The sequence below is a fragment of the Chironomus tepperi genome, unplaced genomic scaffold (assembly GCF_022539635.2).
Source record: "Chironomus tepperi strain 1889 unplaced genomic scaffold, CSIRO-AGI_Ctep_v1 contig_429, whole genome shotgun sequence".
NCBI lineage: Eukaryota > Metazoa > Arthropoda > Insecta > Diptera > Chironomidae > Chironomus > Chironomus tepperi.
The window spans coordinates 303986-320801 of NW_027226551.1; the positions used below are offsets into that span (position 1 = coordinate 303986).

General features: G+C 31.8%; 1 protein-coding gene across 1 annotated transcript in view; it reads left to right on the forward strand.

The window, feature by feature from the left end:
- pnt (ETS transcription factor pointed) overlaps positions 1-16816 on the forward strand; it is a 141556-nt gene that overhangs the window by 6811 nt on the left and 117929 nt on the right. The window lies entirely within an intron of this gene.

The following is a 16816-nucleotide window of genomic DNA, read 5'->3' on the forward strand; positions in this document are numbered from 1 at the left end:
GACTTTAACAAAATTGTCTCCAATTTGTTGTTATTTTTACAATCATAAGCTGGATGCTTTTTTGTTATTTTTTTTTTGCATCATCTCTTGTATTGGGTCTTGAGGAAGTGACGTTTAGAAATAAAATTGGATGCTCAAATTGTAATGCTTTTGGGGCAAACAACCTTGATTTTCTAAGTTGCAAATACTTAATTCAAGTTCCAGTTCTAACGTATTTTCCCCACTAAATATCAAATGTTAAACAGCTATAGAGTATCTCGTATCGTCACAAGGCATCAGATTCTATCTTCTTTGAGAATAACTTCAAATTTACTTGATCAACTGGTTATGATTCACAATTGACAAGTACGACCACGGAAGTAAGGAAGTGAATTTACAATCTCCCGAACGACCCAAGATCCAATTCGTAATTAATTCCAAACCCGAAAAGACATTCCGAGTGGATAAAAATATGTTGGAACTAGACATCAGCTGGACATTAACTTGTCATTCATTAATTATAACTTATTTTTGTTTATTCGGACATAGAGCATTCCTAGAACATTCTCAAACTATTACTAAGCAGGTTACGACTCTCCCTTGTCCTCTTAAGTGAAACAGACTGGGATTAGTCTTTCTTATGTCTAGTAAATAATTTGACATTTATGGAACTTGCCATAGAACGCCAAATTTATAACTTAATAAACGGCTGACTAATCGCAGCATGTTCCATCATAGCCTGATGCCCGTACTTTTCGAAGTAAGCAAATTCACTTTATTGAGCATTGAACAAATCCACTTGATTTTGAGCATGCTTAGTTTGTGCTTAGTAGCGTGCTCAGTCTTAAGTACGCGCCATTTTTACAATCACTCAGACAGTGACCGCCAAATTGCAACCTTGGGACGGGATAAACCCACCCAAAAAAAAAAGCCATCCTATTCTCACTCAATTTAACCATCGCTATAGGTGTATTTCCTTATCACAATTCTTTCTGAACGCACCGATAATGTCTCTTATCTGAGAAATTGTTTAATGGCTAAAATAAGAAACGAGTAATATATCAAATATGATAAAAAGCAGCACACAAGTACGTTCATGACAGTGAAAGAAGTAAAAACAAGAAATGAAATAAAAAAAAGTAAGAAGAAGCTATACAGCAGCTGATTAAAATCAAATTTGATGTTTAAATAAAAATAAAAAAAAGACGTTCCATACTTAGGGCTATAAAAGGGCTTTAAAAATGTTTAATTTCAAGTCAAAATGCCGAGTAAGACAAAGAACTTATTGACGTATCCAGAGATTAGTTTAAAACTTTTTGACTTCTTACTCATAAAAATAATGTCATTTCTGTTCATGGTTGTGTGCGTTTATGAGAAATGATAAATAAAGCTTTTATATAAAAAATACATTTACAGTGCCTTAAACGACTCGAGATGGACATATAGTTTGATTTATTTTACTAGATTTTATTTAGTAGCTGATTTATTATGTAAATTTTTTTGATTTTATTGACAATAAATCAATGAATGAAAGTTTAACGACAAGTTTCTTGAGGTTCAAGTTTTATGTACTTCGCCTACGTGTTGTTTTGACTGTTTTTGATGTTCTTATTGTCTTGAAATTCGTAATTTAATTATGGTTGCGTAACTTTCGTGTAATTAAGAGTTGTGGTCAGTTTGATGAATTACAATTGTTTTGAAGACTTAACGGGTATTCTTTTAGTATTGTTGAAGTGTAAATCACAATGCTTATTTATTGATAAGCATAATAAGAAGAACTTCCTTACGGATTTGGTAAATGAGATGTTTATTCTTTGAAATTCAAAATTAGACTAAATGTTTACATGAAGGGGAGTAATAACCATAAAAGGGGAGATCAATTATTTGAAGTTGCATACAATTTAAATTTTAAAAAACCGTTGGCATATTCTCAACAAGTATAAATTTAAAAATTGCAAATTTAAGCACTTTCAGGACATTTTACAAACTTGTACAAGATTTTAAACATAATTTTGAGCTATATAATTACAAAAGATCGATAATATGACAAGCAGTCATGTTCATAAAGGCTCAATTTTTAAAAAATCAATAAAATTTCAAATTGAAAACAAGGATTTGAATTTTAAAGTTTTTTTAAATCTTTTTTAACGGATAAAATTGCTTCAAATTATGCTTCAATTTTGATCAAATGCGCTAATTCTTAAGATAAGCAGACCTGCATTTTTGATGGTAAGGCTTGCAATTTTCAGCTGTACTTTAAAGTTCGTCCAAAGCTACATATAAGCCTTCATAATTGCTCTCCAAGAACGCAATTGTGGACGAATCCTAATTTTATTCATTAAATTCAGCATATTTCAGCTGTTTACTTTCTCATGCCTTTTAATATCCATTCAATTCTTCTTATTGCTGTATTTTCAAAAGAACATCAATTTCATTTAATTTCATGCCATTTTCATGTATCTGACTTCTGCATCTTCCTTATATCTTCCTCAAAATGCACCTTTTCCCATACGTCCAACCGCATAATTTTATAAAAGGATTAAAAATTTCTTTTTTATTGTCACATAATAATTTTATGAATGAATTTTTGTACGGATTCACAATGGAATTTCCTGTGACAATGATCACCCACAGAAAAAAAATCAGTTACCCCAAAAAAACGTATCCTTTTCAACAATAAAGCTATCAAATGACACAGAAGATAAAAATTAATAAAAATATTCATAAAATTGAACACACATGAAGACAGTAACTTAATCAATTGTTTGTGCCCTTTTCTTCATGTTCACATACACAGCCTTAAAGAATTAGTCTTGAAGATCATCACATGAACTTGGCAAAAAAAAGAAGAAAAGTTTTTTCAACCAAATCAAATTAAATTAAAATTAATCAACGAAAAGAGAATAAAAGAACTGACCATAAGCAATAAGGAGGCACAAAAAAAGGCATTAAATTTCAATATTAGTTCCCATGGACTCTTAAAAAAATTAAATCAATATCAATAGCTTGCAATGAAAAAATCTCATCCTTCAAAAAACTTCTTCTTATTCTCTTTTGTTATGTTTACAGTTGAGCAGCATAAAAAAACCATATGTTCTCTCTGCATACACAAGACATAAAATAAGGAATGATTTTAACATGTGAAACCTTAAAAAAATGTTCTCAAGCCTCCAGAAAGAAAAATTATCCATCAACATCGATGTATATGTGCGTTGATGTTTAGGTCATAATAAGCGTGAAGAAGATCCACATGATCTAAAAATTGGAATCAACAAGACACAACATAACGAAATTGAATAACTACAAAAAATCTTATTTAGGAACTTTTTTTGTAGCTTTAAATGTGTTTGTAAGGGATCGTAAGATTTATGTTTGTATAGGAACGGCAAAAATTATTATATTGACTAAGAAAGTCTGTGTGGGTGGAAGTCTAAAGTGCATTTTAGTAATATTTTTAGGATTATTTTTGATGTCGAGTCTACAAAATTGATGATTTTCTGCTAATTATGTTTCTTTTGAACGGAATACATCAAACGGCTTTCCAAATTTTAAAATATGTGTGTTAAAATTCAATTTAAATTAAATTTCAAAGACAATACGTACGTAATATAACGTAGGCTATCAAAAATACGTACGTAAAATAACATAGACAAAGACAAAAAACGTACGTAAAGTAACGTAGACTTTCAAAAATACGTACGTAAAATAACGTAGATTATCCTAAATACGTACGTAAAATAACATGGACTATCACAAATACGTACGTAAAATAGCACAGCTTTCAAAAATACGTACGTAAAATAACGTAGACTTTCAAATTACGTACGCAAAACTCATTTCATCCTAAAATCATTTTGCAACTAAAAACCAAATCCTGACGTAATTCAAACAATCTTTTCCAAGCATGTGATGAAGAAAATAACCAATCTGACTACGTAATTCACAGAAATGCACGAGAACTACAGCAAGAATATCCCAAATCATCTTATCTCTTCTCTCTCTTTCTCTTTCATCTTTCACCATCCACCAAAAAACTTTATTTTCGGATATACATACTTTTTTTTGCCTTGTTGTTGTTATTTTCTCGTATTGCCAGATATAGTATTGAGAACGCAGCAGGTGATTGAATTTATGCGGCAATACTGATGAACTTGTTTCTCAATTTTTTTCCCTTTTTTTCTCTTCTTTCCTTCCACTTCCAATCTTCTTTTTGTTCATTCTTTTATTTTCATTTCTATTCTCATTTATTGTTTCTACTGATCTCAATCTCTCCATCATATATGAACATATACTCGCTATGCTGTGTCTTGATACACATATTCATAAATGAACTTGATGTGCCTTGAAAATTTGAAAATTAGTTTTGATTGAGTGCTGTTAATAATATTAATTTCTTATCTCTCTGTCTCTGTCTTGTTGTTCAGAGTTCAGAGCATAAATTGCGTACACTTGTGCCCTTTATGATGAAGGATTATGAAGAAGCTTAGAGAATATTCATTATTATTTCTCCCATTTCTGTTTAATAATTTTGGGTTATTGGGAACCAAAGCGTGAAATGTAATTTTAAGGCATGTGGATGATCATGGTTAGGGATTGTGATGAATTTTGTAATTTATCTGGATTTTGATGATTTGGAGATAGTTTGGACATTTTGGGATTTCTAATGGGAATTTGGGAGATTCTTGTAGATTGTAACTGACATTGTCAGTACTTAACATTCCCTAGCAGGCAAAGTATGAGCTCTCAAGAACAGACCAAACTGACAACACGTTCATAAGCATGTTTAACTTAACTAGTGCTTTAGAGAACATGCTCTTTGCCTGTTAGGGAACAGCATGTAGTCATCAGTTGTAAGACAATTGCTGCCGTTGATCATAACAGCCATAATGTAATGATCACTGTTCAGAACAGCACTATGCGCCATACTATATTTCATGGTGTTCGTGATTTCGTCTCGACCGTCACGTCATGACAACTCTGTATCTGACTGTTAACTCAGCGACATTGCAGTGCACTGTGCCTTAGCGATAACTTAATTATGTACAAAGTTTGGATACATTTTATTTGTATTTAAATTTTTAAGGATTCTGACTATCGCATTCAATCACTTAGTTTTGATTTTATTTTGAAATTGTTTTGCTTTAATTTATGTTGTGGTTTATTCGGTGTTTCGCGACGCAAGACGAGTGTTGAAATTCGTTTGCAACTTTCCGACGTACAATAGAGGTATTTTTGCTTCATAGATCTGATATCCTTTCGTATCTTGTTTTGTTGAACAATTCTCAGAATTTGTTTTGTAGTACTTGTAGTTTTTGTAGATGTGTTTTTGCCATCCGGTCAAATGTTCAGAACAGCACTATGCGCCATACTATATTTCATGGTGTTCGTGATTTCGTCTCGACCGTCACGTCATGACAACTCTGTATCTGACTGTTAACTCAGCGACATTGCAGTGCACTGTGCCTTAGCGAATACATTGTGCTGTTCAATTGCTGCAACCAACTCTGCATCTCAAGTCCTTTCAAAAACTTCAAAATATCCGCATCTTAAAATCCTTAATATATCCCAAAAATAAATCCTAAATAAGGAACAACAACAAAGAAAAAAACACGTGCAAAAGAGAAATCCTCAGTTATACCACAAATGAAACCTTCTTTCATCCATAGCTATATACTCCTTCGGAATATCATTTGACGTAATGTTAAGCATGCATATTATGATTATTATGTATGTGAAAGGAGAATAAGACGAAAATTAAGTACATAATAATGTCGAAGACTGACTGAAAAAAAAAATGTTATTTGAATGGAGTGAGAAAGAGGATTTCATGGATCATTGACTCGTTAATTCCAACAGATGATCATCAGAACATTCACACATACTTTTTAGCTCGAGTTCTCTTCAATTTTTTAAGTGATTTTTATTTCCAAACGAGAACGAAAAAAAAAATTCACAAATGAGGATTAAATTTGAATAATTTAAGTAAAGCAAAACCCGTTGCTTCATGGAATTGGAAATGAATTAAACTTTTTTTTTTCTACATACATTCAATTAAGGAACCAGAAATAATTTGGAAAGATTTTTAATTTGCAAGTGTTCTCGTTAGTGGTAATGAGATTGATTGTTTCGGCATAGTTGGATGGGGATTTGGAAGCTAAATGAGCAAAAAATGGACTTGACATTTTTAGAATACTTATGCAGTTGATGGAAGAGGGAATGTAGAGTTTAAAATTTGGTGTGAAGCGACTAAAGTTAGTTCATTGGAGATGAATGGCTATTTGCTGACTTTGATGGATTATTATTGTAATCAATTGCTACTTTGAGAATCTGTTCGGAATCTTACTACTTCTAAGAAGGGTTCGGTCAAGTTCTCGGATGTAGCATATAGTTTGTCCATGGCTGCATGACCTGCAATTTTGGACGACGCCCTACTTCTAAGGTTATAGATGAAAAGGCAAACGTCCTCACAATATAGCCAGAATGAGACTCGAACCCATGTCCTCGTAGTTACATAACAAGTGCTCTTACCTACTGAGCTACAGGGATGTTGTTAATGAGCGTGACATAAAGTACACTTAAACCTTTTTCTCTATCCAGTGTTCATTTCACAGCTCTTATCGTTAGTATTGGTCCACAGCATAAATCCAAAATTTCTAATCCATGTTTTACAAGGGATCATACATAACTAGACATGATTCTTAAAGAGCATCATTTAACTTAGATCCTAGAACCAAGTCACCAACCCGACGTCACACATGAATAATTCCCACTTCTATTCACAGCAGACAAGTGTTCAAACCAGTCGGTGCGACAAAAAAAAATAAAAATCCTGACAAATTTCCATCTCAGCATTCATATTCAATATGTAATTGATACTTTAACAACATTTTCTGCTATGAATAGAATAGAAAGTACATGCCATGTCAAATTATGAATCCCATTTCATTTTGATGCGATCGCACATTAAAGGAGACAAAAGGGAATGCAATGTCACATTTAACAAATTTTTATGATCAAAATACAGACAGCAGGTACAATTTAGAAGAGAATCTATCTAACACATTTTTACGTATCTTATGTGATGATTCTCAAAAAAATTTAAGGCAGATATCTATGTCTGTTCCACCACATGTTTACACATAAATATTAAAAAAATTATACTTTTTTATAGAACAAAAATCAGTTTTTATTTTGTGTACCTGAGTGGAAGCCTTAATATTTTTTGAAAAATATAAAAATCATCCGTATAGATTCAATGTCCTTAGATGGATTTCGTCAGATTTCTGGGCTTTATAATCAATAATGTTGATTCCTGGTTGAATTCTGATGAGTTCCTTAAAGGAATCTTGAAGACAGCAGACTTAATAAAATTGCCGCCCATAAAATTCTGACAAATTCTCGTCACAGGACCATAAACAAGGACCATAAATAAGGAGCCAAAACCGAACACAACCATACAAATGTGTCGATGAGATGAAAAAGTAGAAATGATTTGAAGATTGAAAAGTTAAAAGAAGAAGAAGAACTGAGAAAAAAACTGCCAAAAAATATTAATCCAGATAATGTCAAGAGCTCGTAAAGATTTGTCGAATGTTCTCACATGTCGTTGAAATATTGAGTATCTCTCATTTATTTTTACATTCAGTTTAAGTTTTATTAGCAAAATTATATTTTATTACAATGTTTGGAGTTATCAGCTTCATTTCTCATTTCTACTTCTAGTAAATTATTGATTATTATTGTATTATGAATTGTTGGCTGTAGAGTAAATTAGATTGAGATTTTAGAACATTTTTGGAATTCTCAAATTTAATTTGATTTTGATATGAAAATATGAATTGATTGAACACATTGTGGATTCAGGTTAACTCCTAACAGGCAATGAGTATACTCACTACTATTAAATGACTGTGCTCACTACTAGATTCAAATAACATAATTTTGCATACTCATGAACATGCTCTTTGTGTGTTCGGGGACAAATTCTCGATTCCATCCGGAGATCTCTTAATGTTGAGATACTTATCAAAGGGTAGAGATGCTCCGCAAGAGCTGCTTTAAAGCTTGACTCACGTAAATAAACAATTTATTTTTTAAAAATTCGAGATTTTTTTGGAAAAATTAAAATATTTTTCATCTCAAGAATAAACAAAACATTGCACAAATGCTACAAATTCATGGATCTCATACAAATTGGGAATACACTGGATATTTTCATACGTATTGTCTGATTCACGAAAATTGCCCGAACAGCATATATTCAAATTCTGCCATCAATGGTGCAAAGACGCCAAATTTATTTTGGTGGTCAATTTTATATCATTTCTGTCAAACAGCAGCCATCGAATGCTTAGAATACTGCTGTCTAGCTCGCGCCAATACATTGCATATGTACTGATCGGATCCAGAATTTTCAATACCGAGTACTGAGTCCCGAGATCGATACCAAAATTGAAAACACTGATTCCTTCATTATGTACGCATTTAAGTGATTTTTTAATCAAGTCAATATTTTTGTCAGACAATGTTAATTCCAAAACTTCGAGAGAAAGTCTTAAAAACTACTATCTTCCCTAATATGATAACCAAACGAGCCCCCTTAACCCACTGCATTTTTCCTCTATTTATTATTATCAATCTCCTAGAAAATATTCCACGAATTTTCTAAAATATTTTATATTTACACTCAATAAATTCTTCAAAAGTTCAATTACTCCGCAAAACAGACGTAAATATTGACCAATACTTTACGAATTATGTTAATAATTAACTTTAGTACTCTCAAAAAAACATTCAACGTCGTTAAGAGCGAGAAGAAAAAAAAAATAGCAAAAAAAAGAACGTTGTTTATACAATTCTTTTTAGACTGTTTGTGAATCTAGAGATTTGGTGTGGTTAGGTATGGAGGGAATTTTGGATTTGGACAATGATATTCTTTGTTTTAATTGAGCTAGAATTGATCAACTTTGTGATGGTTCCATTATAAGGGACCATCTCACTTCCAAGCCTCTCCTACAAACCTAATCATTACGTATTTTCCAAACGTTCCCTAAAATGCCAATGTTAAGATTTTTTCCCTGATTTTTTAGTAACATGCCATTAAAGACGTCGATAAGGATCAAAACCCCATCTTGACAATGTTCTTACATGATGGTAATTTGGGATTATGTGGGAGTATGGCTAATTATTCCCAAAAAGGGATGTGAAACTCCTCTGAATACTGATTCTGGTTACTCAATCCAATAACTAGTTTAATTAAGCACAACAGACACCAATTGATATAATTATATAAACACTAATTCCCATCATACAACATCTGCAAGCTATAGCTAATAATAATCAAATTGCCAGTATAATGATTCTTTAAAATGATTTCAATGAATTAAAGAGGGTCATGCTCCAATGTGCAGACAAGAATCTACTCGAACGTATTAGTTTAGAATATATAAATTGATAAGCGTAAAGTCGAAGTGATCAATTTAATGATTATTGTTCATGCTTGACTGTCTGACACCCAGAAAACAAAAAAAAAATCTATATTAACAGCCAAAAAGTCATTCATACATTAGTTCTCGAATAATTTACACAAAAAATATAATTTTGTGTATATAAGAATTTTCATGAATCATCTTCATCGACGCTCTTTAAGAAAAAAAAATCTCGTGAGCAATATGATCTTATTTTTAGAGACGTGCAAGCATGTTTATTATTTATTTAAAGTCAAAAGTACACACAAAAATATATAGATGTAAAGGAGAAAAGAAGGAAAGAAAAATAGAAGATTTATAAAAAATTTTAAAGAAAATTTTTTTGTTCATTTCGATGCTTGAGAAAATACATTCTGCCTTAGGATAGGTTCCAACTATTCATTCATAATAAAATATTATTATTATTATTTCACTGTGATAAATATTTTAAAGAATTTATTAAATTGTTAGATCGTTTTGAATTGAAATAAATTGCCTTCATAGTTGTACGTTGCAAGAAGCAAGTAGGAAAGTTTTGTGTGGGTGGATCGTTAGTGTGCAGTTCTCACTTAAATTTGTGAATATAATTTTGTTGAATTTCCAGTGTATTTTTCTAAAAATATTATGTAAGTAGATGCATAGAGTTCAAGATCATCAAAATTATCTTTTTTTTATCTATACACTTGAACTTAAGGGTCGTTTTCTAATGTCACGTATGTAGATCATTCACAATTCAGTTTAAGGCTGTTTGACAGAGCCAATGTGATTCAAAATTTTTGTTTTTCAATGAATATTAGTCAAATATGACACTTTACTTACCTGAATTCAAAATCCTTTATCTTTATTAGAGTCCAGAGCAATATGAAAAATTTCGATGTGCAATATTTCTTAACTTGTCGTTATTAATTTCCTAAAAATATCCATAATTATTAATAATTACAATTCGAATCAAGCATGTCATCAATTATTGCTGTTCCTTATTTGCCTTTAAATTAATTAAAAACTCACTTTTGATAAATATTAACCGAGTCATTTTTTGCAACACAAAATGTAAACTTTAAAACTTAGGGTAAAAACAACTTTCGTTAAATTTATCGAAGCGAAATGAAGCAAAATTCAAATATGAAAAAACCGTTAATTCAAAAATTGTTATTTTTTGAGTCAAAAATGAAGGAAATTTTGGAATCAGATTGCCTTTTTCATTATTTAATCAAAATTAAACAAACAGGGAGTTAAATTTATCGAAATGAAGCAAAATTCTTACCGTTACAAAAATTGTATGTTTTCTGAGAAAACTCGATGAAATTTTGAAATAATTACTTTTCTCAAAAACTTAATTAATTTTTTATTAATAAAATTTTAACCTCAAGAATCCCTCTTTGTCCACATCCATGGCATGGCAAAACCCCTAACAGACCCCAAAGTGCCCTCTGCAATACCTCCTCTTTCTCAAAAACGTCAATTCAGTAAAAAAAGCTAAAAAAATATTATGTACGTATAAATTGAGAAAAAGAGAAATTGCACTCGGCAGTGAGTGGGGGAGTGAAGATAGATCAAGCAAATAAAGTGACTCAAATTGACATAAATGTAAATTAGATAGATGTATGACACAAATATGAATACATATGATTTTATTTTTACATCATCAATTGCCTCTTTTTTTAAATTAAATGAATGCAATACTTAATCTGCGAGATACTTTTTTCTCATTTCAAGTTCACGAGTCTTGAAAGCAAAATGTGCACCATGCAGCAATTCCATAAATCTATCAACTTCATTTTCGACTATTACTGGCTTGCTATAACTCGATAAGCTCCTCATAAATCGTCCATTGGATTATTAATGAAACGAGACAGAATATCTTTAGCAAAGTATTGGAAATCATCAGACTGTGTGTGCACATATTTATTACTATTGAGTCTACACATAATCCCAAGCGAATGAATTAAGTCGCATCATTTTCTCGTGTAGGTGGTTTGTTGGTTCTATAAGAATCTGTCGCGTTCCTTTCTGTTTTTTTTTTCTCTTTATTTTGCTAATAAAGAATGTCTTTTGATTAATTTATGTATGTAAAGGCATGCAGGTCGTCTGTGAATTTATTTTTTTCAAAAGTCTGGTAAGCAAGGGCTGGCTGAGAAATTTTGTCGTGGCATGAATGGGGCATATACGAGGGATTTGGAGCTGATTACGACACTTTTGAACCCCCACACCCTTCCGCCTCTAACAAAAACAAAATCTAAGTGCGTTACGAGTTTTGGCCATGACATCGTCTCCCTGACTACATCCCTGCTGCATACTCTAGTCCAAATGTAGCTCCAATCCAGTTTGTAGTGTAACCCCTTATCCGATTATACTCATTAATTCCCTCTCGTCTGAAAGTTCAAAATCCTAATTAAATTAAAAATGAGACTTAATTTTGCGTCTTTAAATAGCTTACTTCCAAATCCAATAAGATTAAAGAAAAACATCGCTTCCATTATCAAATTTGTGCTAAAAATATTCACAAATATTAATCTTTTATCAACTCAAAGCTTAGTGACACAATAAATGTTTTGCGATATGTCATGAGAATTTGAGAATTTGGGGGTCGTTCACTTGTTACGTCACTAGATTTATTGATCTATTAAGGTTCACTACCTCTTATTCATTCTTAATGCGTAACAAACCACAAATCTCGACCCCTCCCCTTTCCTCCTTAGGTTATGGTCCATCGAAGACGAAAAGGCATTGTGATCTACATTCTGCTGCTCCATCCTTCAGTGTCATTTTCAAAGAATCCCCCTAATTTACCTTACATAACAACTGAACAATCCCCAACTAAATAAACTGCAAAATATGAAGTACACTTGAGTCAAATTATCTCATAATTGATGGGATATCTTGTGTATATTCTCGATGGAACAGCCAAGAAATGAAAATTGATGCCAGTGGTTTTATTACTGTCCAATAAAAACTTTTATGACAATTTTTGTACTTTTACAGAAACTGCTCAGGTATATAAAAATAAACTTGATATTAAGTATTTTTGTGTCCATTGATAAATTGTGAATAAAATTCAAGCAAAAACATGAGCAAGAGACGAAAAACAGCCATAAAAATGTGCCATAAATTGGGAAGTAAATGTGAATCCTTCAAAAGGATCTAAACGAACGAACAGGAAACGTAGAAAGTTACAGCAAGGAGATGTATTTATGGCAGTTACACTTTTTACAACTTTCAGATGCAGACTTTTGCATTTTACCTTGTTATTGCCATTGTCTCCACTTTTTATTGATGCTACTTAACAGTTTTTGATACCTGTTGTTGTTGTTGTAATTGGTTAAAAAATCATAGACTGGTAATCTTTTTTTATTGGAAGTACTTTTGGGATTTTGCCAGTTTTTGGACGGGAAGATCATTAAGGATTTTGGAAGTTTTTTATGGCAAATCTGATGGAATCTGATGAGTGTCTCGTCTCTGGGGTTCATAAAAAATTTGGAATTTTGGAACTTGCTCACTTACTTCCTTGACTGGGGCGCACATGGGCCCATTGTCGCGTCTAAAGTCGGCTCTATCCTTCGATTTGTAGAGACCGAGACTGAGACTACAAGAAAGTTCTTTAGAGTCTCGGTCTTGACGGTTTTGAATGAAAAACCGCACTGGAAAGTCTTAAGTCCTGATCTCGTTCTCGAGAATCGTTTGTAGACAGAGCACATATTTTATCAACCAATTTGGAACTGAATCTAAAAAAAAGGGAAAGATTCTGGGGTAAAATCCGTCTTTGCCAAAACATTCTGAAAAACCGGCTCCGGTTTTTCAGAAACCCTACCTGATAATAGTCAAGTAGAATTCAGCTATAGCTTATACTTGATATTCAGCTGACTTTGACTCATTTAAGCGAAAACTGCGGTTCACAGGATTGTGCCGCTCGGGCATTCAAAATCAATATTCCATTAAATCTCTTCAAAATTTGATTCATATTCTTCAATACTAAACTCAGCTATGTAAGTCATGTTAACCTATAATATTAATCTCCATGCAGTCCTCGATTCATAAAATATACACCAAAAATATCCATAAGACGACTCCTGTAGACATAGTCTCAAATTTCCAATCTACTCAAAAAATATTATAAAACCAAATTAATATTATCGAAGTTTAAGAGCCATAAACCACTGAGGTGAGCATAAGCCAATTTTCATCCATAATCCGCATACTTGCTATCAACGAAATTAACACAATAATTTATGATTTTCAATTGATAATAAAAGAATCAAAGGAAACATTAAAAATTGTTTAAAATATGACACGAAATTAAAAAGTAATAAAAACTAGATTTCGGAATCGACAGTGTGAGGCTTTAAAGTTAAATCTTGTAAAAAATAAATACTTGGAATTAGCCAAAATTTTGTCTACCATCCAATATTTTTCTCACGTTTCTCAATTTTTTATGCCTGTTTTGATTCATATTCGAGGCTGTGCTTAATTAAAAATTTTAATGTGTTGTGTCTATCGAGAAATATTAATAACAGCTATAACTACTCGTTTGCGAAGAGGAGGACAAAATTTATGTCGTTTTTTAAGCTTCTTTATGATTTTTAGAATCGGTGAATTATGGCTGAAATTCAGTATGAGATCATTAAGGGTACTTTTTAAATCCGCCGATTGCTGGGTTAATTGAGATTATGAACTTGAGTTTGGATCGTAAAGTTTTTACATCATTTAGTGGAACCAAGCTGATTTTGAAGGATCAGTTTCATAGATTTATTGGAAATGATATGGCTGAGCTTAGGAATTCCAATCAAAATTCCTAATTTACGATTCAAAACAATTCCTTAATTACAGTTTTCATTAAATTGAAGTTTTGGATGTTTTAAGCATTCTATACGCAAATAGAATAGTTAATATCACGGCTATAACTTGTAAATGAAGGAACTTATCAGTCTCTGCCGTACAAATAATAAGAATACGGAATTAAATTAACAAATGATTGATCTTAATTGTTTGAAGATTGTAAACAAACTGAATATTTATATGAAGGGGACTAACAACCATCAAAGAGGAAATCAACTACTTTTAGTTGCATAAAGTTTGAATACAAAATGACCGTTTGAATATTTTCAACAATATTCTGAAATATCCAGCTTAAAACCTTTATTATACCCAATTCTTAAACATCATTTTGCATCCAAACTCTAAATAACTACTCAACATCTCTTTTAATCCTATAATATTAAATTTAATGATTAATCTCAGTGAAATATTTAAGCAAAAATTCTCATTCTCACTTGATTCTCCAACCAGATGTTATTCCTAAGAAAAAGAGAGTCAATTAATTATCTGCATAGACTTAAGCATCTACAATTTCAAGCAAAGATGCAATATCTTTAAATATTTCACACAAAAGCTGCAAAATCGCTTGAAAATTAATTGACTTTTTTCTGAGTTTCTTATTCTTTTTCTACAAAAAAGAATTATCATTTTTCATAATTTTTTAGATCTTTCTTTGGAACTAATTGTTGAGCCGATATTTTTTGTGCATAACACATGTGCATTTCTTGAATTAGTTGCACAATATTGATTGGAAATATTTTCTAAATATTTCGAGTGCCATTAGCACAAAAAGAACTTGTTGTGATGAAAGATTGTTTTGAGGATCATGTTTATAGCTTGAATATTATGAATAGGGGTCGAATGTCTTGGGATTGGGTGATTCTACCCGAGCAGCACAATGCGGAGATTGAAAATCTGTTGTAAAAATAGATCGAAATCAGTTTGATTGGCACAAGTTCTTCATGGAATCCAAGTTGGCAGTTAATAACAGACATTTGCCTACATAAGTCCAAGTTGGAGCCTACATAGCGGCCAGTTGGAGGCAATATGACAGCCAATTGATTGGCCATTGAATAATTGTGTCGTTCAGACATATGTCTTGTGCTGCCAGGGCAACATCGCGACTTACAGTTAATAAGGCGACTAAGCAGTTCCCTAGCAAACATGCTTTACTGCTCGGACAATGTTAAATGAATTGCTGGATATTAAGTAGAATTCAAACTTATTCCAAAACAGACAAACTTCAATATTTCTTCAACATGCACCTTATTCCTCAACATCCACCATAACTTCCTTACTGTTCTGTTAAATATGAAACCAGTTCGTATCCAATCTTCCTCTCAAAAAGGATTCATAATGCCGTTCAAATATATATTTTTTGAGACGTTTTTTCTTGTTGATCTTTTGTTTTATTTTCTCAAGGATTCGTCTGTCTGGTTATCTTTGAGCAATTTTATGAGATGTTTAAAGATGCACCATGCATGTGAATTGACTATGTGTACAAGACGAAGATGAAAAAAATGGATCAAGTTTCATCATCGACAACAACAACAAAAAAGAATCCTTAAGAACCGTTTCTTTTCTTCTGCCTGTCGATATTTTAGTTTGATGGGAAACATGTTGTAGTTCTTGATTGAAGATGTTTGTTTCTCTCATGGCTGATGGGTGACAATGATGATTTTTATATGTGCACATCCTGCATGCTGAATGCTGAATTTTCTCTGCTTTTTTTTGTTGTTCGCCTTCTTTTCTTTACTTTTTACTTCTCTTATGTTTGTTGTAGGTGTTGTAAATCATTTGTCTTTTATGTGTATGCTTCTTTAAGACCGACAACAAAAGAACCATCGTTTAGTTTATTGGCATTGGAGACAATTGCATTGTAGCCAATTTGTGCAAATAAATATTGATTCTTGTGCACTTTTTATGAACTTATAAGTGAGGTTTATGTGAGTAACTGTCGATTATGGACATGGAGTTTTTTTGTTATCGCTGCAGAAATCTGAGTAGTCAGAGCTTGAGGTTGAATAAATGTTTGGATTTTAGTAGACGCTTGATTTGAGTTTTTAGTGCGTTTCTGAAAAATGGCAGGTTAATAAAACAATTTGTTTGGTCGTTCGGCTAGACATCGTAGAGAATTCAAATAAGCTTTGTTAGATCAGTTCTATTGAGCTATTGGCGCATCAGATAATCTTAAATCTTGAAATTATTCCTAAATTCGATGATTAGTGATTTTAATTTCATTTATAAACATACCTGAAGTTGGCTGCGAATTAAAAATTGAACTCAGATATATAGCTGAAGTTGGCTGTGAATGAACAATTTTGAATTTAAATTGACCGTTACAAGTATCATTTTCAATTCAGATTAGCAAAATTCAAAAATAATCTCAGTCGACTTTGACTTTTGAATCAAATCAAATTAAATCATTTAAAATCAGTTTAAACAGATTTTTCCCAAAATAATCTCAATCATCATTCAAATTTAGTCACTGAACCTGACAGCAAACTTATTTTAAATTATAACTAAGTACTCGACTTAATTCAGCAAACAAATTAAGT